This window comes from Macaca mulatta, chromosome 14 (assembly GCF_049350105.2).
Source record: "Macaca mulatta isolate MMU2019108-1 chromosome 14, T2T-MMU8v2.0, whole genome shotgun sequence".
NCBI classification, from domain to species: domain Eukaryota; kingdom Metazoa; phylum Chordata; class Mammalia; order Primates; family Cercopithecidae; genus Macaca; species Macaca mulatta.
The window spans coordinates 39,008,529-39,031,054 of NC_133419.1; the positions used below are offsets into that span (position 1 = coordinate 39,008,529).

General features: G+C 38.2%; 1 long non-coding RNA gene across 1 annotated transcript; it reads left to right on the plus strand.

The window, feature by feature from the left end:
• The first annotated feature begins 2,795 nt into the window (after positions 1–2,795).
• On the plus strand, positions 2,796–5,199 carry LOC144334513 (uncharacterized). The gene is made up of 3 exons (XR_013404473.1): positions 2,796–2,843; positions 3,252–3,459; positions 4,622–5,199. It is a non-coding gene; the product is annotated as an uncharacterized LOC144334513 (long non-coding RNA).
• The last annotated feature ends 17,327 nt before the right edge of the window (positions 5,200–22,526 follow it).

Here is a 22,526-nt window from a genome sequence, read left to right on the forward strand (position 1 = left end):
CAACAACAACAACAACAAACAGAATGAAGCATTTTGTGAAAAGAGAGACGTGGAAATGCCATTTTGGAAGAAGACCTTCCAGCGCCAGCCATCCCAGGTGGAGCCAAATGATCAGAGATAAAATAATTTTTCCTGAATTCCCGACCTACAAACCCTCTGGCTTTCACTATTGGGTAGTGTTTAATGCAGTAAGAGGTAACAGAAATATTCCCCATATCCAAGCTACTAATGTGCTCTGTTAGTGAAACAGGAAAGGTTCCCTTGTTCCCCATGCAGGGCATGCGACAGGGGGAGTGGCTTGCTTCCTTGGTGCCCTGCTGCTCAAACCTCTAGGGGAGCATACAGACGGGCTGGCTGTGGGACTCTGACCATGCGGCAGTGTCTGGGGGTGAATGTTTACAGCTCCTGAAGCCCCAGTAGACCTGTGTTACAGCGTGCTCTTTTAGTTTTGCCATCTATAGTCTTGTGTTAATCAGTTCAATTAGACCCTCTACCTTGTCACAAGGACAGACGGCTTTCTGTATCCTGGCTTCTTGCTTTGGTGTACCAGAAGAGTCGGATCACACCTGGGCTTGAAGAATGAGTGCAAAGTCGTATTGAGTGGAAGTAGCTTTCAGCAGGTAGAGGAGCCAGAAGGGAGGTGGTTTTTCTCTGGAGCTGGACCAGTTGGTGACCCATGCTCTTCTCCCACTGCCCTGGCCATCGTTCTGTCGGTGGATGGACTGCCGGCATGCCGGTGCCTGTTGGTGTGCTCCTGACGTCCTCTCCACGTCCAGCCACTTGTGTGTTCCTCCAGCTATGTGTTCCTCTTGACATCCAGCTGCTTGCATCTTCTTTCACCCAGCTGCTTGTATATTCTTTCGCCGATCTGCTCCTCTCGACGTCCAGCTGCTTGTGTGCCTGCCTGTTAGGGTCTTGAGGGTGTGTCAGGCCGTGGTGGTCTTGGGAAATGCAACATTTGGGCAGGAAATGCCTGTCCTCACCTAGGTCCGTGGGGGTGGAGCCCGAGCCAGGGACCTGCCTTTCTCTACCCAGCACTTCCCTCCCGCCTTCCCGTATCATCAGCTCTACTTCAAAATGTATGCTGATCCTGTCAATCTCTCATTCATACCTCCACTGCCCTCCTAGTCCCAAGCAGCATCATATTTTATGAGATGAGTACAAGAAACTTTTAATTATTCTTCCTCCTTTTGCCTGCACAGAAGTCCCTGCACAGAAGCCATGGTTTTCTTTCAAGTTAAATCAGAAAATAATACTGCTTTACTTAAATTCTCCATTGATTTTCCATTGTAATTCCAGTACATTGGTTCATGGTGGCCTATAAAGCCATCATTAATTACCCATGTTTACGTCTTTGATCTATCTCCTGCCACTTGCCCTCTTGGTTACTGCGTTCTACCCTATAGTGTCTTCTTGATGTCCCTGGAACACACTAAGCTCATACCTGTCCCACGGTCATTGTTCTTGTTTTCACCTTTACCTGAAATACTCTTCTCAAGTCCCTCACTGACCCACTTTTTCTCACTGTTCATCTCTGCTTATTTTCTCTAACGAAAACCCTTTCTTAACAACCCTAGATAAAATTGCTTCCACCCAGTTAATAGTCATATGACTTTAACCTGTTTTACTTTTTTATAACACTTATCAGAGCCTAAAACAATTGTATTTAGTTGTTTTTCATTGTTTATTTCTCCTCCATTAAAATGTATAAAAGGAGACCTGATATGTATGGTTTACCTCTATATTCCTAAGGCCTAGGCCATTGCTTGAGAGTAGGCCCCCTATAGTTGTTGAATGAATGTGATATTAAAATCATTCCAAAATCCATTACCCCGAAACTTTTTATTATTAAACGACTGAAATCTACCAGAAAACCAAAGATTGTGCTAAGTTGTAATAAATTTGAAATCTGGATATTGTACTTCACCTACCTATTGTAGCTTCCCAGAAGGACATTGGCAGGCAAATAGATTTGGCATATTAGATCCATGGCACCATTTAATTTCTTCAATTTACAAATGCCAGTGTTGACTAATTTAGTGTATTCAGATGGCAAAGTAATATTCCTCTCACCTCCTATCCTATCCTGCTGCTTTCTCAGGCATGGTACAGTTCAAAAGAAGAGAATGGTTTGCTTAGATGTTTTCTTTCCCTATTGCTCCAGACCCATAATGGCCAGTGAAATGGGTCTGAAATTGAAAGGAGTGTAGAGGCCAGGGGAAGTATACCTGTTTATTAACCCCAGTTTGTGTTCATTATCATTGAAGCTAAAATGGAAAGCTCTTCTGGGAAGGTCAGAAAAACAAAACAAGGAATCCCTTTCCTACCCACTCATAGAACGCTGACAATTTAAGAGTGCAGATTTATAATTTGTCCTATACGTAGGTTTTTAGAACTTAACAACAACAACAACAAGGAAAATCCTACTGTTACTGCCAGCTGACATGGACTCTGTGTCTTTCTGAACAACCAGTCTCTCAAATGTCAGTGATAATTGATACCTCCATCATAAACTTCCACTTCTTTATCTTAAAAGCAAGTAATTAAAGGCAGGCTGATGATTCCACTACTAAATTCACTGGCCTTTCACAGGTGAAGTCAGCGTTGCCAACCACCCTTCTTTTATGCCTCTCCCCTTTACCCTGCTTCCTCACTTAGCCTCCTGGCCTAGCAGACGTTCTGATTTCCCACAGAAAGGAGTGTTATTATCTGCCTTTCAGAATAATCTGATTAATTTTTGACATTAGTCTACCCTCTACAGTGTGAACAACCCATAATATACCTGGAGAAGAATGTAGAAGAGAAATTAAATTCACAGAAGATCCTCCTGATGCTCTTTGGAGGTAAGCATTTTCTACTATTTGACAAAGTTCTCCATTGGTTTCAATAGCCAAGAGAAGAGGAACTTAGAATTTAAAGAAAATAAATGTGAGTTTCAACTCATCCTCTGCCATTAATTCCAGTTTGATATTTGACTATGGCACTTACATTTCTTTCAGGGCTCCTTTCACGCCTAGTAGGTGGTTTCTAACTAATAGGCTAATTGAGAAACTATAAATTAGTCATTAACAAAGGCTCTGGATTTATAACCTGGATTTGAATCTGCCTGGGTTTAAATCCTGGTTTCACCAATTATTAACTGTGTGACTTTGGGTAAGTTGCTTAGAGTCTCTGTGCCTTTGTTTCCTCACCTGTAAATGAGTGACATTATAATAGTACTTATTATATATTTTTGTTATGAACATTAACAGGATACTGGCTCTGGAACCAGAGTGCCTGGATTTAATGTCTGTTTCTATTGCTTAATGACTGTGTGACCTTCATAAATCACTTGACCTCTCTGTGCTTCACTTCCTCTATCTAGAAAATGGAGATTCTCATCTGCATCACTGGGGTGTTATAAATAGTAAATGAATCAATAAACAGATGTGAGGTACTTAGACCACTGCTTCGCACATGGTAAGCATTCAATACATGTTAGCCATCATTATTTGGAGGACTAAACTAAATACAGCATTCAAAGCTCACAGCATATTTACTAATTGTGTATTACATATTGTGCTAAGAACATGCAATAATGTTCGGGACAGACTGGGCTCTGCTCTAGTGGTGCAGATAGTCAAGTCTAACAGAATATATTAGTCATTCTATCAATTCTGCTTTCTCCTGCCCCACAGTTTCTGACTTGGTAGAAAAGCATGTCAAATATCCATGAACCTAATTTTACTTACAATAACTAGTGACACAATAATTGGGCAGGTAAAGGCAAAATCTTGTGCTTCCATTTATTTATAACACTTTGTTAGTTTATAAACTCCTTCCTGCAAAAATCTGAATGTCTGTTGGCCCAGAGTTCAAGAAAGAAACCAGATTAAGCAGAGAGTCTTTAGAAGGTTCTGGTGCAAAGCTAACGACTCTAAAAAGATAGTCTGGAGGTAAGCCCTGTTTGTTTTAACATTCCAAGAGCTTCTGTACCATCCAGTAACAATAAATATCAGCAAATGAACAGAAAGAACCCCTGCATTTGAGGAGCTTTGTGTCTATCTTGTATGGAGACCAAAGCCCACCCTCATTGCCAGTTACTGAGTGGTGTGTCAACAGCCATATCGCCATCTTCTGGGAGCTTGTTAGAAATGCAGACACTCAGGCTTTGCCCCAGACATGCTGAACTTAACTGTATTTTAACAAGATCCCAAGGCAATTCCTATCACATGAAGGCTTGGGAAATGGATATATAATTACTATGCAATTATTACACAATTGGTCACATATTAGAATCACCACACATTAGAATCACGGGGGAACTTAAAAAATGATGAATGCTTGGGTTTCAACCAAAATAATTGGGACTTAACTGTATGCCTGAACATCTGAAATTTAAACATTTTTCCAAAATGATTTTGCTGTGCAGCCAGAATTCAGACCCCTGAGCTAAATATTGACAATCCCCAGGCCTTTTTATCAAAATATAACTATTTATTTCATGTGCTCTAAATGAAATAAATGTTAAGGTATACTGAATAGAAATCTTTTGTGGTTAAGAAAGTTCCCTCCTACCCTTTGATTATTTCACATGCTGTTTTCAGAGCCCTGTGAACTATTTCTCCCATTGTCATTTCAGGATTTAGAGTGCTGACCTGCTTATTTTCCTATGGAAGACAATAACCTGATTCCCTGTAGGTTGAACTAATGACCATCTGTTATGATGGGACAATGCTGATTCAAAAAGTGTCGTTTGCCACTTTGTCTGATGTCAGGAGGCAGCACATGAAATCCGAGGGCGTTTAATAGCTCACAACACCTTGTGTGTAAGATCCCCAGCGGAAAGACAACCCCAAATTAGAAACACGTTTCACTGGAAGGGCACTCACTTACTGATACCTTAGGGACTCCACTTTGAGGGATGCCTTTATCATTCATACCTTTCCATGGCATGAATGGAAACCTGCTGAATGCTGCTTCTGTCCTCATGCATTTCATGAGTCAGCACATGACACAGGGAAGGGACACCCAGGTCAGCCCCATCATTGTATCTAAAATCAACGCTTCGAATATAATTGGAATGATTACATACGATTCTACATGTTAAGTGATTAGCACAGCAACTGGTGCCCAGTTGGTTGCTATTATTATTGTTGTTGTTGTCATTAGGATTATGCTTATGGTTATTTTGTGTTATTTATTAAATGAATATACTTATCCCATATGACTCCAACTGCTCCTAAAACTCCCCATGGGTGACAAAATTTGTCTCCCATAATGTATGGCTTTATAAGAAACAGAGATTCAGGGACCATGTTTATAAGATAATCTTTAATTGTTCTTAAATATTTATTAAATATTCATTTAAAATAAGAGTAAAAATGCACAATAAGACGGAACCAAAATAATTTTATAAATTGTAATAACAATGACATCTATCAAATTTTATACAACATGTCTTGCTTTATTTTTAGAGTCTTTTTCCATCACAGTTTAATTTAGGTGCTTTGTTGCCATTATGCAAATTATGAGTTTATTTTTCTTCCTGTATTTTCTTACTCTAAAGTTATTGGTTAAGACTCTTTTAACGAAAAGTTTTTGGTCAGGCTCTTTTACAAAATATGCATTACTATTTTCTAAAAGATAACAAAGTGAACTTTATTAAGATTAAGTTTGTGGGTGATCAGTAAATACTAACCTTACAGCAATTAAAAAAAAAAAAATTGTACACAGTAAATAAACCACATAGTGGTAGCTCCCCCTAGTGGAAATTCTGAAGTAAAGGTGGCTCTAACAAAACACTATATTTGTAGGCTTGATTCAAATATATCTAGAGATCAGCTATGCCAAATATCCACAAACTTAGAGGAAGAAAGACGTGTATTAAAAATGTGCGTTTTTTTTTTTTCTTTTGAGACGGAGTCTCACTCAGTCGCCCAGGCTAGAGTGCAGTGGAGTGATCTCGGCTCACTGTAAGCTCCGCCTCCCAGGTTCGTGCCATTCTCCTGCCTCAGCCTCCCGAGTGGCTGGAACTACAGGCGCCCGCCACCAAACCCGGGTAATTTTTTTTTTTTTTTTTTTTTATTTATTTTTTTAGTAGAGACGGAGTTTCACCGTGTTAGCCAGGATGGTCTGGATCTCCTGACCTCATGATCCGCCCGTCTCGGCCTCCCAAAGTGCTGGGATTACAGGCGTGAGCCACAGCGCCCGGCCCGAAATGTGCATTTCTTAAAGCAATAAATCCAGGAAACTATTGATTTAGATTCTTCCACTTCCGAATTGAGAGACCCGCGGGAAGTTAATGAAGCTCTCTCATTCTCTGATTTCGTAAACATATAATGAGTACGAAAACACTCAGCTTACAGGGTTGCTGTAAGGATTAAATAAAATCTATTCCCCATTTCCAGTTTATCTCCACATCAGTAAAAGTCTGCAGTATGCGGGAATCAAATTTGAATCCTCTTTCTCCCTTACTTTGCCTCCCGTTCAACCCATCAGGAATTCGTGTTTTATTCTATGCCACTCCACTCCATATTGGCACCTAATCATCTGGCCCAGACCACCATCACCTCTTGCCTGTATTATTAGAATAGGTCCAAGCTGCCCTCTCTGCTTCCTTCTCGTCTCCATTAGCTTCATGCTGCATGCAGTAGACTGAATGAAAGCTATGTCGTGTCAGCCTCGGGTCCAACCCTTTAATTGCTTCCCACTGCACTTAGAGCACTTCTGGGCCTGTCCTTCAAGGCCTGCAGTTACCTGGGAACTGCTCGTGCTTCCCTCCTCACGCCATACTATCCACCTACACACCTGCCCCAGCGCAGTTCCCCCACATGGGTCAAATACTGCAAGTCTCAGGACTCCTAACTGTTTTTCTCGTTTTTCATGTGTCTAGTTCTGGTGCATCTTGCAGGTGTCAGCTTAAATAACCTTTACAGATTTCCCTATCTAAATTTGGTCTCCTACCTCTCAGTTTTCCTTTTCATGGCATCCCATTGGTTTCCATCAGAGCATTAATTACAATTTGCAGTTAGATGTTTGCTGACTTACTTTCTGTCTCCTCCATTCGAATTTAAGGCATCAAGTCTGTCTTGTTAACCATTAGATTTCTAGTACCCTGGCAAGTTGGTGTTTTAAAGTCTCGATTGAATAGATAAATAGATTGATTCATTTTTATAAAATTACTCGGCACACATTGGCCTGAGAAATCTCACTAAGTGACAATCCTTTTCTCTTTCCAGCAAAGTATGTGCTCTATTAGGTCTCAGTTCTGGTCGTGATTATGAGCTACTCTTCATGTTATACTGATTGTGAAATGTTTTACATAATTAACCAACAATGTGGTTTGTCTTCCCAGGCTTGGAGAACAGATTTACACTGAAGCAAATAAACCAAAGCTCAGAGTCACTCATTTCCCCTGGACCTTCTAAGAACAAAGAAAAAAATGCTCTCTCTCTCTCTCTCTCTACATATATATATATATATACACACACACACATATTATTTGTTTATTTTGGTAAGACACGGTTATGCTAACAGACTGGTGAATGTAACATTAATTCAAACAGGATTAGAGAGTAGCTCCTACACAAGAAAATGTGACATGCAATAACATCATATACCTCGTATAAGAAAGGAAATTGAAAGAAGACTTTCCATTTTTGACAGTAATCTGAAAAATGTATATGGCAATACTAATAAGTTATGAAGCAAACCAAAAATTTAAAAATTATAATGCAAAATAGTTCATCAACCGTTTTAGATGAAGCAATGATTTCTCTTTCAATTTTTTTCTGTAGAAAATATTATTAAAATGCATTCAAATAAAGACTCAAGGAATATGTGGTCTACAGGTAAGAAAAATAATTATAGAATTGTGATAGGTAGTTACTAAGACACATACCTCGTATTATCTTTCTGGATTTTGTGAGTGATGTTTGTGGGTTTTATAGCCATTGACAAATATATAATTTCTTTTATTTCCTTATTCACTTTCTAATTCAAAATTTATAATTTTGTATTCTTTTTATTCAAAAATTTCCCCAAATTTAAGACTACTGAGGCTTCATGAAACCTGAATCTTCCCTGATGCTTGGTGAGATGATACAGACTAAGTATTGTTTTCAACTGGATACACTGGAAATATATTCTTGTTTTTGTTTTCTTTTTAGTTATGTTAATTTGTTTTTTAAAAATGACACAAAGTGGCCTACACAATTCCAACAGTAGTGGATTCAATTTCAATTTCTTAATTAAAAAATATATCTTATCTTTTAGAGAAAGGAGTAAATACACATAGTAATATTTTTCAAAGCCAAGAAGAAATGGAATAAAAGAAAATACTATTGGAAAAAGATCAATCTAAAAGTTAAATTAATATGTAGAATGCAGTCTATGACTTCATCTAATTTTATTAGAAGTTCATAAAAGTTTATGTCTGAGCTTCCTAACAACCAACAATAAGAGATAAATTCAGACACATTAATCAGATAATCTATTACAGAAAAAAGAAACAAAAAAATTGAAAACCTGTTTGTTTATGAAAAGCACAGTTCGGATTTACTTCTGGACTTTAGATATATACTTTTCTTTGTAGCTGATGCAGAAAACACTCCATAATGATATGAACAGCATCATCAACTACATTTTCAAGTAAAAAAATGAGTTTCAAAAATTTTTGTCTAACACCCTCTGAAGCAGGTTAATGATATAAGTAAAATTTAGGAAAAACAAGCTCTATTGACTGCCCAAATAATGTATCCCCCAGCCCTGCTTCACAGGCCCCTGCTGCTAGTATTCCAAGAATAGAGTGTGTCAATGCAAAGTACTGGTTTTCACGTTTTTGCTTTGGCCTGGGAGGATATGAATTGTGACTAATCCACATGGTTGTATAGATGAACTACATATCTTCATATGCACATGTGCTGGATAGGAGCAAAAATATTCCAAAAGAGATGAGGAGCTTCATGAAGACGTTTGCCTGAATGTCTTCAAACTTAACTTGCTGGCCGGGCGCGGTGGCTCAAGCCTGTAATCCCAGCACTTTGGGAGGCCAAGACGGGCGGATCACGAGGTCAGGAGATCGAGACCATCCTGGCTAACACGGTGAAACCCCGTCTCTACTAAAAAATACAAAAACCTAGCCAGGCGAGGTGGTGGGTGCCTGTAGTCCCAGCTACTCGGGAGGCTGAGGCAGGAGAATGGCGTGAACCCGGGAGGCGGAGCTTGCAGTGAGCTGAGATCCGGCCACTGCACTCCAGCCTGGGCGACAAAGGGAGACTCTGTCTCAACAACAACAAAAAAACCAAAAACCAAACTTGCTATAGTTGCAGAAGGACAATGAGCAAAGATAAGTTACTTTCAGGAACTTATCAGCATATCACCCAGGTCTTAGGCTTTAGAATTTTATATAATCTTTAAATGAGCATAAATATTTTCATGCTTTCCTGACAAAATATTTTTATTTAATTGCACCTGTACCTGTTAGAATGTACAAATAAGAATAACAATGTTTTGCCGACTCCTACTTCCCCAAGTGAAAATTCCTAGGGTGGGGTCAAAATTTATTTTGCATAATTAGCTCAGATGAGAAGAGCTTTGTTTGCTGATTTTAGTTTAAGTGTGAAGAGGAACCTCTCGCTCAAGTCATCGGAGGTGAAGTTTGGACAGGTTCTTAGCTAGTAAAAATTTAGGAGTAGGGTCCCTCTAGGCCTATCTCATTATTTTAGTCATAATTTTTCTATTCTCGTGAGGAGTTCAGAGTGGTTCAGAAATGCTCTTTCAAACATGAATATGATTAGGAAATGGTTATTTCCTTTTCATTCATTCAGTCATTCATTTCTTGAACAGAAATTGAGTGTCAACTATAGGATTATACACATTAATACCAGAGATTCTGAAGCCACTATGACTGTCATTTATGATCTGTATGATCTTAGACAAATTACTTAGCCTTTCTATATCCTTATTTCTTCATCTTCAGAGTAAAGACATTAATGTTAAGTATTTCACAGGGTTATAACAAGAATTAAATGAGATGCTACATGTGAAGCACTTTCAATGGTGTTCGGTATCTAGTAAAGTACTGGCACATCTACTATGTGCCAATGCAGGGGATAAAATAATGATAGAGACAGACATTATTCATGTTCTTACTGATTTTCGTAGCCATGAGAATGAGCCTGTCAGATCTCCGACTCCCAGGAGCATGCATGACCAGCTTCCCAACTGCTGTGCTGTAAAATCTATCACTGCTTTTGTGCAGAGGCCTTATGGCTGCTCCCTGTCAATAACCAAGTATAGCAGGAATACTAAGGCCGCACCATTCCTGGGAGACAGGGAACTCTTCTAACAGGTGACTGATTTTAGAACACATTGGTGCTTACTCGGTGTGATGGTAAATATTGAGTGTCAACTTGATTGGATTGACGGATGCAAAGTATTGATCCTGGGTGTGTCTGTGAGGGTGTTGCCAAAGGAGATTAACATTTGAGTCAGTGGACTGGGAAAGGCAGACCCCCCCCACCTCCTAATCTGGGTGGGCACCATCTAATCAGCTGCCAGTGTGGCCAGAATAAAAGCAGGCAGAAAAACGTGAGAAGACTAGACTTGTTTAGTGTTCCTTCCTACATATTTCCCCTGTGCTAGATGCTTCCTGCCCTCAAACATCAGAGTCCAAGTTCTTCAGCTTTGGGACTCGGACTGGCTTCCTTGCTCTTCAGCTTGTAGATGGTCTACTGTGGGACCTCACCTTGTGATCATGGGAGTCAATACTCCTTAATAAACTCCCCTTTATATATGCATCTATCCCATTAGTTCCATCCCCCTAGAGAACCCTAATACACTAGGATTTCGGGATGGTAAAGACTAGTGGGGTAGATGTGATAATAAAAAGAGGTGACACAAGAAAACTCTTTGTGGTGATGTAATCGTCCTTTATCTTGAATTCAGTAGTAGTCGCACAACTCTGCACATGTGGTAAAATGACATGAACTATACACACATATTGCACCAATGCCATTGTCCTGGTTTTGAAATTATACTCTGGTTGTGAAAGAGTTAACAATTGGAGAAGATCATCATCAATAATGGTAGCATAAGAACCCTTGAAAATTCTTTTTCATTAAAGCAATGAGACAACTGACAAGCATCATCAGTGTCATTTTTTTTTCCCAGAAATCTGGAAATGAACCAAAGATTTACACTAATCCAGGGAGAGTTATTGAAGAAAAATGGCTTAATTCATTAACAAATGCAAGTATTTATTTTGCATTTTGACTTATTCTATTCCCATCCTATTCTAATTAGCTCTGTAGTAATCTTAAAACGGCCTACAATCACAGTGAAAATAAGGAGTCTTGAAGTTGCTGGATGGACACAAAATGAGTTTGGGGCCCCTTTAAAGCCTCATTCCCAGTTGTCACTATTTATCCGGTTTTCTGGTTCCCTGGGAGACCCTACTGCAAGGGTATCTTGACTTGACTTGAACCAGTGCTCACAGAAATTTGCAAAAAGACAAATGATGTTAAATATCTTTCCATGTGCTTCTTGACTATTTGTACACTTCCTTGGAGAAATATCTATTCAAGTCCTTTGCCCCTTTTTAATAGGGTTACTTGTCTTTTTGTTGTTGAATTGTAGGAATTCTTTATTCTGCATATGAAATCTTTTTCATATACATGATTTGCAAAGTTCCTTACAATTATGTATCCATAGGACAATCTTTCATTTCATGGACTTGAAAACAACAGCAATAGCAAAGCAATTCAAAGAGGCAGAAATATGTTAAGGATTCTATTTGTACGCACTATTTGTGTTGGAATATTATTTCTAATATTATAAAATAATAAATTTAACTTAGGTAAAGTTGTGAAGAATGTTCAACTTCTCTGTTTCTAGACCTGATCTCTTAAAACTTGAAGGGAACTAGTTGAGATAGGGATCCATAAGAAAAAAGCTTCAGAGACTCTAGGGAAGAAACATTCATTTTCTCTCTCCTGGATTATTTGGATGGTCACCGGACATTCTTTCTTGCCTCTAGTCTCTCTCACATTCAGTCTATCCTGCATACAAAATTGCCTCTTTTCAGGACACTAGAACTTCCCTGACCTTACCATTGAAAGCCATGTAGGGTGATCTGTAAGTACTGGAGCATAAAGGTAGAAAGGTAAAGATGTCCACATAGCAACTTCTATTATAAAAGCATCATAGTATACAAATTCCAAGATACAACACACATACTCACACACACATATACACACACAGACATTAAGTCTAGTTTAGGTTCCCTCAGAAGAAGACTGAGAAAAATTTCAAATACAAATAATGTGCTTAAGTCGTGTAAAGAATACCAATAGCCAGCTGGGAAGGTGATAGAGGAAAGACAGATAATAGAGTATATTAACTTGAGACTTAGGAAATTTAGTACTGTTTGTATTTGAAATTTTAGCCACTGTAGAATTTTGAAACAGCAGTGCAAAATATAATGTCTCAAAATTAGTACATTTGAGGTTCAAATTGGTCATGATTTGTGCCAACTCTAGAGAGCCATCTATTGGTTGCTTCCAACTTGAGCCCAGGTAAGTGAGAACAAACAGTAAACAGTAAGTCCTGAAGGGTACATATGACTCTGCATTCCATAAAAAATTTTTAAAACCCAGTCTTAATTGGATCACATTCTAAAATATTCTGTATTGAGTCATTACTTTATATTCTCAACACCACTAAAACCCCAATTTGTTTGCCTCTCTGATCAATTATCCTAATACTGGTTTAATATGGTAGCAAGAGAGTGGTAGCAGTCCCATTCCTCACAATTTTCAAGGTTAGTAGGCGGGTGGAAAAGTGTGAGTTTCTTTTCAAGGAAAATGAACACGGGTCTTCATGTTGTTCATCCTAGAGTTAATTGCCAATGCCAGAAGACTGTGATGCTCTGATTAGCCAGATCTAAACAGAACATCAGAATGACAGCAGAATTGAGTGAAGTCAACAGCACCAGAAGCACACAGGCGCACACAGAAGCAGAGAAAGAGAGTCTGGGAGTCGTTCCTAGACTGATAGGACCAAGAGTCTTTAATAAAATGATGGAGAGTGGATGCTGGGGTGTGAAAATGGCAGACACCACCAAAATGTCTTACAAGGAAAACCATACATTGAATTAAGCTCAGTGTATGTCCACCCATTTATGCTTGGAAATGCAATGCATCTTCTTTATATATTAAACCCATCTTTTATTCATAAAGATGCCTTTACTGGGAATTTTTTAGATCACAGGCAAACTAACATACCTTAAGAAGACTGTCCAAAACTCACAGTCCAGAGATAATGTAGTATGAAGTTCAAGGTAAAAGTAGGAAAAAGAAATAATCTGGAAAGTTTTACAGAAAGATAATGTTAAGCCAAGAAAACATTATTATCTATTTGGACAAGTCTCCTAAAGAGAAAAGAAAGAAAATGGAAAAAAGGCATTTCAAGCAGAAGGAACAGCCTATGTGAAAGCATGTAGTTATGAAAAGATATGACTTCTCTAGGTTAGTGCAGTTTGATTTGGCTAGCATCTCAGGATTCAAAATGAAGGAGCAGCAAAAAATTAAAAAAAAGATTTTGGGAGCCAAATTGTGAAAGTTTTATTTACATTGTGTTAAGGATTTATACATTAACTTATTGCCATTAGGATCCACTTAAGGATTCTTAATAAGGAGGTTAGATGACAAGATGAGAATTCAGACATCCTGGGAATCAAAAGAAATTCTTTAATATATATCGTGATCCATCTATGCTAAAGTTTAGATGTAGCATGGACAATTCTATCTTTTCCTTCAAAATTGTTTTATCCTTTATTTATATAATGAGAAATATATTGTTTAGCCTTTTACTAAACACACACACACACACTCAATGCATTACTTACAACTGCTTTTTTATTAAAATGTTACTCATTTAAGTTCATCAAAAATAGTTACTAAGAAAAAAAATCACATGAAGGACAATGTTATTTTGTGAAATAGGGAGATATGTACTTTTTTATGTGGATGGATTTATTTCTGACTTAAATTACCCCTGCCACCAAGTAAGTGAAGGTAGAACCAAATTCCTTCAGTGCAATATTAATGGTAGCCACTAGAGGGCAAGCTTACCGCGTGCTGTGATCAGATACCACACAGCTGCTTTAAATTAGACCACATTTAAGCAACTAAGGTGACCTCAGAGGAGGTCACGAGGAGCCCATTACTGCAAAAGGAGAGGTCAGTCTCTCAAGTGACAGAGATGAAATATCATTTGAGTCCCTTTGAAGTCACGCTGACCAATTATACCCATCAAAGCCCAAAAGTAATGAAAACCAAAGAGGTGAAGGATATCATTCTGATGGAGATGACCTTTAGAGGGAGGTAGGAGTAAGTTTAACCAACTTTGTTTTTACGTGAAAGAGATGGGAGCATATTTCAAACGCATTGAATTGGCTTTGAAAGCGTGGTCTAACCTAGTGTATTCCTAACAGAAATAGAACAAAGTGGGTGATGCTGTTTTAACTGAAAATCATGGCTAGTCTTCTGCTGAAGTATAACTCCTTAGGGAATATTCATTTTATGGAAGTTTATTTGTTTAGAAACGGATCCCTATTTGAACACAAGCATGACCATCCTAAGACAGCCTGTATGCGGTTAGCCTCATTTCACTTAAAGTGTGGGTGTTTTTTGGAAAGAGCAAATAGTTATACAAATACCAAATTTGCCTATAAAAATGAAGCCAGAGTTTCTCGAAGGGGATCTGATGGGCTGCCTGCTTCAGAGTCACCTGGGGATAGTCGCTAAAATTTTACTTCATGAGTTCTTTCCCAGATCTTCCTAATCAGAATTTTTAAGGTAGAGTTTACGCATATGCATTTTTCACAAGAGCCTTTGGTGATTCTTGTCATATGCAATGATATTTGAGGGCAAATAAGTGTGGTATCTTTTGGGATACCGATATGAAAAATGGGTGAGACACCTGGTCCAGTCTCCAAAGTGCAGCCAAGGGTTATCTGTTTGCTGATATGCAAATACACATACTTTCAGCAAGCAGGCAAGGCCTCCCTTGTGCAGAACACCCATATTTGGCCGCAAACTCTAGTACACATTGTGTGTATGTGTGTATATTACTGTATTTTAATCTTCCCCAAACCAGTGAAGATATTGTTATTCTGTTGAGCAAATGACAGTGAATACAGCTTCAGAGAGGTTAAGTGACTCATTCAAAGTCACATATTTAGAAAGCAGCCAAATGAGAATTAAAAGCAAGATTATTTAATTAAAGTTCTTTAGCTAAAAAAGGAGACAAGAAAGGAAAATCTTCAAACATTTATGTAGTTTCTTGTATTAATTCTCTCACTGCATGTTAGTCCTTGGTTATTGGACTCGATGCCAGAAAGCACTTCAACACCACCTTGAAATCTGCTGCAGTAGAATATTCACCTTATGTCCTGAGATCTGACCTCCAGAGTTATGCAGGTGAAAAGCTAACCTCTGACCTACAGTATGACTTTAGAAAACAGCATTAACTCCTGCCTCCATCCTGAAAGGAGGGATGAGGACTTCCTCATGGTTTTTCCTTTTGGGGGAAAAAATCCATTTTAATGGTTGCTTTGAATTACAGATGTGTTTGTAGGATTGTATGAACTATGGACTTCAGTATTTAGTCAAAAGAAGGTCAGGTACCTCATGGCCACCAAAAATAAAGTGAATAAAAATCCTGAAAACATTATCGTAGCATTTTTTTACATTTCTTTAAAGAATCATATTTCACTCTAGGGAGAGTGTAGCCATGAAATACTGTAGCATAAAAGTGAAATATGTCTTTATTTTCTCTTCTTTTTAGTGGATTTGGCCATTCCTATTACATAAGAAAACATGTATCAGTAAATTCTATTTCATTTTAGCAGCACGAATCTAAGTATGTCAGCTTAAGAACAAATCCAGATTCCATTTCTTTTATATATAATGCTGGTCTGCCCCACAAATAATTGAATAAAGCGATAAAACACAAAAACGAAGCCTTAAAATCAAAGAATTTACAGAAAATTCCTCTGAAATCAATGCAATATTGACAGAGGTAAAGATAAATGATAGCATTTTGAGGTAACCTTTTAAAATGTTTAACTAATGAAATTAGTATTTTATAAACAATAAATTAATATATATTTGTTTAAGGTAAAAATTATGTTTCCTTCTTTCTCTTCCCCTACGTTTCTCCTTCCTAACCATGCTCATGGTTCGCTGTGTTTCCTTTCATATCTATACAGATAAATCAATAGTTGAAGAAGGGTAAGTAGGTAAATTAAAAAATCTAAACAAAATTATCTAAACAAAATTAAAAACTGGTATATCACTGAAGTACCTCTGCTTACTTTATTCGAATTTTCATAGTTCCAAAGTGCAAAAGGATGTCCTAACCTAAAGCAAAAGTATGACAAAGTAACCAACAGATGATATTATGTGTCATTTGTATGTAGCCATTTTAGACTTATGAATTAATTGCTTTATGTTCAGAGTTTGGGAAAGTAGCATATTCATACTATCACCATGTCAGTACCAAGGATTTACTTTCTCAGTGTCACACAAGGCAAAGTTACGCTGTGGTAATAACATACGACTCTAAAGTTCCAATGGATTTCATCAACAAAGGTCTTTTTCTCATTCACGTTATGTAGCAAACAGGAGTGGGTAGCTGCTGTATTCTAGAATTATTTGTATTCCTGAAAAATTAGTAACAACATAAACATACACACATAAGTTATGATGCATTTACATGATGAAATATTATGAACCATTCACAAGCAGGTGATAGATGGAGCAGATTGTATTGTTAACATTGTATATTGTATATTTGTATATTGTTAAAATTTGTATTATTTGTATGTTGGTAAATATTTTTGTATATTTGAATATTGTTTGTATATTTTATGTTTTTATATTGTTAAAAAATATTCACTTATCCTCCTTACACACCTCAGATCTGTTGACGTCAAGCTTGACCAAAGAACTTAAACAGGGCAATAAAATGTGAGCAGAAGAGATTTTCACTCTCTGCCTCTTTTCAACTGAATCATCCACTGTCTATTTTTCTCTTCCCCTTGTGCCATGTCCCAGATGGTTTCTGTCCCATCATCTGTTCTCATGATGGCTAATCATTTTGCTAGTGATGTGGAGAAAACTGAAAATAAACATGATCACAGCTTATGTGAAGCTCAACATCATGAATTAGTAGGTTTTACATAGTATATGATTTGCTTTCCTTTAGTCTACAGCCTTCTAGATGTCAGTTTGTTTTCTGGCACTGCTTCCTCCATGTCTTCTTCCTCATGATCTGGCACTGGTTTGGAAGCAGTCATCTCCGTCAAGTCATCTTCTGTTAACTCCTCTGGTGTGATGTCTATTCGTTTTTGAATTTCTCCAAGATTTACATCTTGAAATCCTTCACCTTCCCCCTATTTGTGTGTGTGTGTGTGTGTGTGTGTGTGCGTGCCATATCCACAATCTCTTTCATGATTTCTTTGAGTTGCTCTGTCATAAATCCTGTGAAGGCATGCAAAACATCTGTGCTAGTTTTCTCTAACAGAAATTTATTGTTTGGGGCTTGATGGCTTGTCCTGTAACAACAATGACAGCTCAATGGTGTAATCCTTCCAGACTTCCACGATGTTTTCTCCATCTCAACTCCCTTTCATAGCATTGACAATTATTTCCATAGACTTACGTGTGTAATGAGCCTTAAAGGTCCTTATGATCCCCTGATTTAGAGGCTGAAATCGAGACATTGTGTTTGGGGGCAAATAGACCACTTGGATGGCTTCGGTGCTGAACTCATGGGGTCTCTGGCTGGTCAGGGCATTGCACAATATCAAAAAATCTTTAAAAGGCAATCCCTAACTGACAAGGTACTTCCTGATTTTAAGAACAAAGGATTGATGGAACCAATCTGGAAAAACGGTTCTTATTGTCCAGGCTTTCTTGTCGTACAACCAAAAGACTGGTAGCTGGTGCTTATTATTTTCCCTTCAGACACTGGAGTTAGCAGCTTTATATTTATAGGTATTTCATTAAGTATGCACAATACTTAATATTACACAATACTTAAATATGAACATGTTTCCAAGGTGCTCGATAAATGAATTAGAAAGAGCTAGCACAATGCTAAGTATCAAGCATGTACCCTAATGTAGGTAGCAGATAAGGGCAGATAAAGGCAGTCCTGATCACAAAGCAGGCTAGATTTATACAAAGCAGAGTTACCCTATCCTGTCCTGCTTTATATCCTGGTGTTTGTTTATCTTCCTTATTAGTGAATGTCCTTTGTGGCATCTTAAAAGGACACTTTCATCTGCATTAAGAACCTGTGCAGGCAGATAGATATCCTTTCTCCTCAATTATTTTTTTAATGGCATCTGAGATCCTGTCTGCTGTCTTAAGCTGCTTCTCCTGATCTTGACATTTTTAAAGCCAAATCTTCTACAATTATCACACCATCCTTTGCTGGCATTAAATTCGTCAGCTTCAGATGGGTCACCTCTTTTTTACTTTAAATTGTCATAAAATGACTTCATTTCTTTCTGGAGTCATATTAGAGTCTATAGGTATAGACTCTTTCTTATACCATATTAGCAATCACACAAAGGCTGCACGTACAAGTTAAAAAAGATATTTCACAAAAAATGCAAAGTTTTCATGCCTGCTTGGGACAAATTCGCAAATTTCCTTTTCATTTTCTTAAAACAATGGTCCTTATGCTAGATTCATTTATTTTGAAATGGCAGGCAGTTGCAGACATCAATCTACAGTATATATCATATCAAGCAATTCAACTTTTTCTTGTAATATCATGACTTTTCTCTGCTTCTTGGAGCTCTTCTAGCATCACTGTGGCATTTCACATGGATCCCATGTGTTATTCAAGGTTTATGGTATTGCAGTAAACATGACGAAAACTATGCAAGAACTGTGGGAGATCAGTTTTTACTAATAAACCATTTACTGGAGAGAAGAACTGCTCACTGGGAGATGATTAGCATCACATGGCATTTTCAATGGATACTCACAACACTTGATCTCACCACACTAGCAGCAGGATCTGGCTATGGAGTTTTGTAAGGATTAAAAGATATAAATACCTAACTCAGAGTATATGCTCAATACTTAACATTGCTGCTAGCCATTTCTAATTCATTTATCCAGCACCTTGGAAGCATGTTCATATTTAAGTATTGCATAATATTAAGTATGTAACATACTTAATGAAATACCTAAGTCAGAGAGTATTGCCCAGAAATTCTCAGATATACAAATTACTGTCCTAGGCCGAAAGAATATTGACTCTTAAATAATTTTAGAAGAAAACCACCATAAAATTGGACAGCAAAGTCTTAAAGCAGCATTGTGAAATAATCTTAAGTTTATAGTGTTTATAAAAATCAACTAAATTTCTTTTTCAAGTAGTGACATACCTCTAAATTATTAATTATACAAGAAATAAAAACAGGACACTAAGACAATGAAGGGTAGTAAAATGGATAGAAAGAGCTTAAATAAAAGAAATACGAATGCTAATGCATCACAGTTAAATAGATGTTGTCCTGGATAATATTCATAAAATCATATTTTCTGTTATGTAATTGACACTCCTGAATATTTAATAATATCATTTTGTCTATGATTTTCCTTCAGTAGAGGATATTTAGACATATACACACATTCTATGCCCTATATCAGGACTCCTTCTGTGGCTTTCAGCCATGTGCCAGCAGGGGCAAGTTTACCTCCCATGACATGTATCTATTTCAAACTAGATAGGAAGTAGAAAAAAATGCCACCTATGGGTCTCAGCCTGGCTCATGTGAATTCCACTTACGTAACACGTTTCTCCCTGGAATCACTAAAACAGCATCTTAAATACTTGCTCTTTCTACATTCTCATTCTCTTGAAAATGATCTCTCACTGTTTTAGAATTATCTTTTAAGAACTGCAATCTTGTTACTAACAAAATTAAATCTAGGCCCTTAGCTTGTTATATTCATCCCTCCAAGATCTGGTTCCTGGCCAACTGTACAAGCTTTTCTTTTGCCCCTTCCTGCCTCCTACCTTCTACCACTCTTTTCAGTACATACTCCAGCTGAGATGAATTAATAGGAATGTCCTGAACATGTCTTTTCCAGAGACTTCTTTTCTTTTATCCTCCAACTGATGCAGTATTTTTCATGATTCACCTCAAATATTCTAAGTCTGCTCTGACCATCTTCGTTTGCATATGCCCCCTATGTGTACAAAGCATCTTTTTCATATGTCAAGGAGAATATTCAAGGAGATTGTAGTGTAGCTGCCTACCCCAATAGATTATAAACCCTTGGAGGAAAGGTCTGTATTTTTCTAATTTCCCGTATTCAGATATAGCTTATTCTTAGCCAATAGAGAATTCCCAATAATCATTGAATGAATAAATGAATTTGTAATATATTTCTAAAGGAACTAATTTCTGAGCTCCTATTTCCTGGCTGCTTTGAGATTGATGGGAGTGAGAATGTTAAGAAAATACCTCCTCAACGTAAGCACTAAAGAATGAGCAAGTGTTTAAATTTAAAAAGAGAGAGATTTTGAGCACAGAAAAAAAGTATGTACACAACCAAAATGTGAAAGTATCACAGATTCCAGGAGAAGAGAATTTATCACTGTAACTGAAGTAGAAGCTTTGGGCTGGCTAATCGTAGGTGATTCAGTTAGATTTTTTCAATAGAGTAATTTTAGTAGATTGTTTTCACCACTCTCCCCCATCCCCAATCAAGAAATTTAAATATTATCTTTAGGACATTTAGGAGTTGTTAAATCATTTGGCAAAAGTGAATGATCTGATAAAAGATTAATATTCCAGTGTACATAGTGGAGAGGGTCTAGAACAGGGTTGCTAATCATTTAAGAGAAGCAGGTAATATATTTCCAAACCCAAAAGAAAAATGAAAGCTGAACATTTTAAAAATATTTACAATGTACTTGAACTGCCTATCATTTTCTGGCAAGAGCAGCACGCTGATAGTTTGGGTTCTGAGGCCTCTGTCCTTGGTTTCTAGATGGCTGTCTTCTCCCTGGGGCTTCACACGATCTGTTCTCCGTGTGTGTTTGTGTCCTGATCTCTTCTTAGAAGGACATCAGTCACGTTTGATTAGGGCCCATGCTAATTACCTCCTTTTAATTACCCCATAAAGACCCTATCTTCAAATATGGTCACATTAAGAGGTACTGGGGATTAGGATTTCAAGATGTGAATTTTTTGGCAGGGTGGGTGTGGGGCACAATTTAGCTCATAACTGTCAAACCGGAAAAGGTAGCAGAGCGTGAATGTGAATCCAGCCATCTGACTCCGGACTCCATGCCTCCTTAGGATCACACCTTCTGCCTCCACGCAGCGCGGCACCGGATGATGACTGAGAGGAGCCGGAGCACGGAGCTGGAGAGAACTGAGCTGCCAGGTGCTAGAGAAGCCAATTAAGACAGCCGGTCAAAATGAAGGAATCAGTCGAGGCTTTAATCACTTACTGCCAAAGGATAAGCAACAGTCTGAACTGGAGAAGGCGCTGGCTCCCGATTCCACATTACCCCCCATAGAATAACACCGGTCTAGGACCAGCTGGATTGGCACAGATTTGGGCGTTACCTCACCGCTGAGAGCCGCAAGAGAGATGGGAAAAGTAAGAGGGAGAGGCGCTAAGGGCAGAAAACTGCTACGTACTAAGAGTGAAGAAAACATGCCTTCCACGTCTCGCCGCTCCACACCCTCCAATAAGGAGACTCTGGCAGAGGTGCCTGAAGAAGTCCTGCCTGACAGGTGAGTGCCAAAGGCCCCTGATAAAGAGGCCGCTGAGTTGAGCTGCTTGTTCTGGAAATGCAGATTATGTGTAAAAGCTTGGCCAGTATGGAGGGTGGAGGGAGCTGAGTCCTGAAGTGTATTATTGACTTTACACCGAGTCTTGTTTGTGAGCGCCGTTTCCTCTGATGAATCTTGTGAGGTATAGCCTCTTGTCATTGCTTCTGGTTGGGCCTGGGTGATCACAAATAGGTTATGGCCAGAAACCAGATTCCTCAATAACTGAATGTTTCTGAGTTGAGGGAACCTCCGCTAGGACTCTGAGCCTGTGAATTTCAGGGAATGTCATATTTATACATGTGGAGTGATTTTTTTTTTTTTCCTTGAGGTGCTTTCAGCAGGTCACGATGTCTGTTTTGTCTTCATCACATTCTTCCAGTGGCTTATTCTTACTGCCTTCTAGGTCTGTTAAGCCTGTACGGTGTTGTATGGGGCAATTAAGAAAACTATGTTGTCAGTGAAATCATTTAGGCCGGAAACCTGCTCAGCTGAATGCAGCTCAGCCGTTGCGGTCGTACTGACCTAGAACTAGGAGAGTTGTAACTTCTTTGGCAGATATCAGAGATGTCAAACATGGCCTTCGGAGCACAGCTCTGGCAATCTCCTCTTAATTTAAATGATGCTTTGGAAAGCCAATAAGTAAGTGTTACATACATGTGTAAAA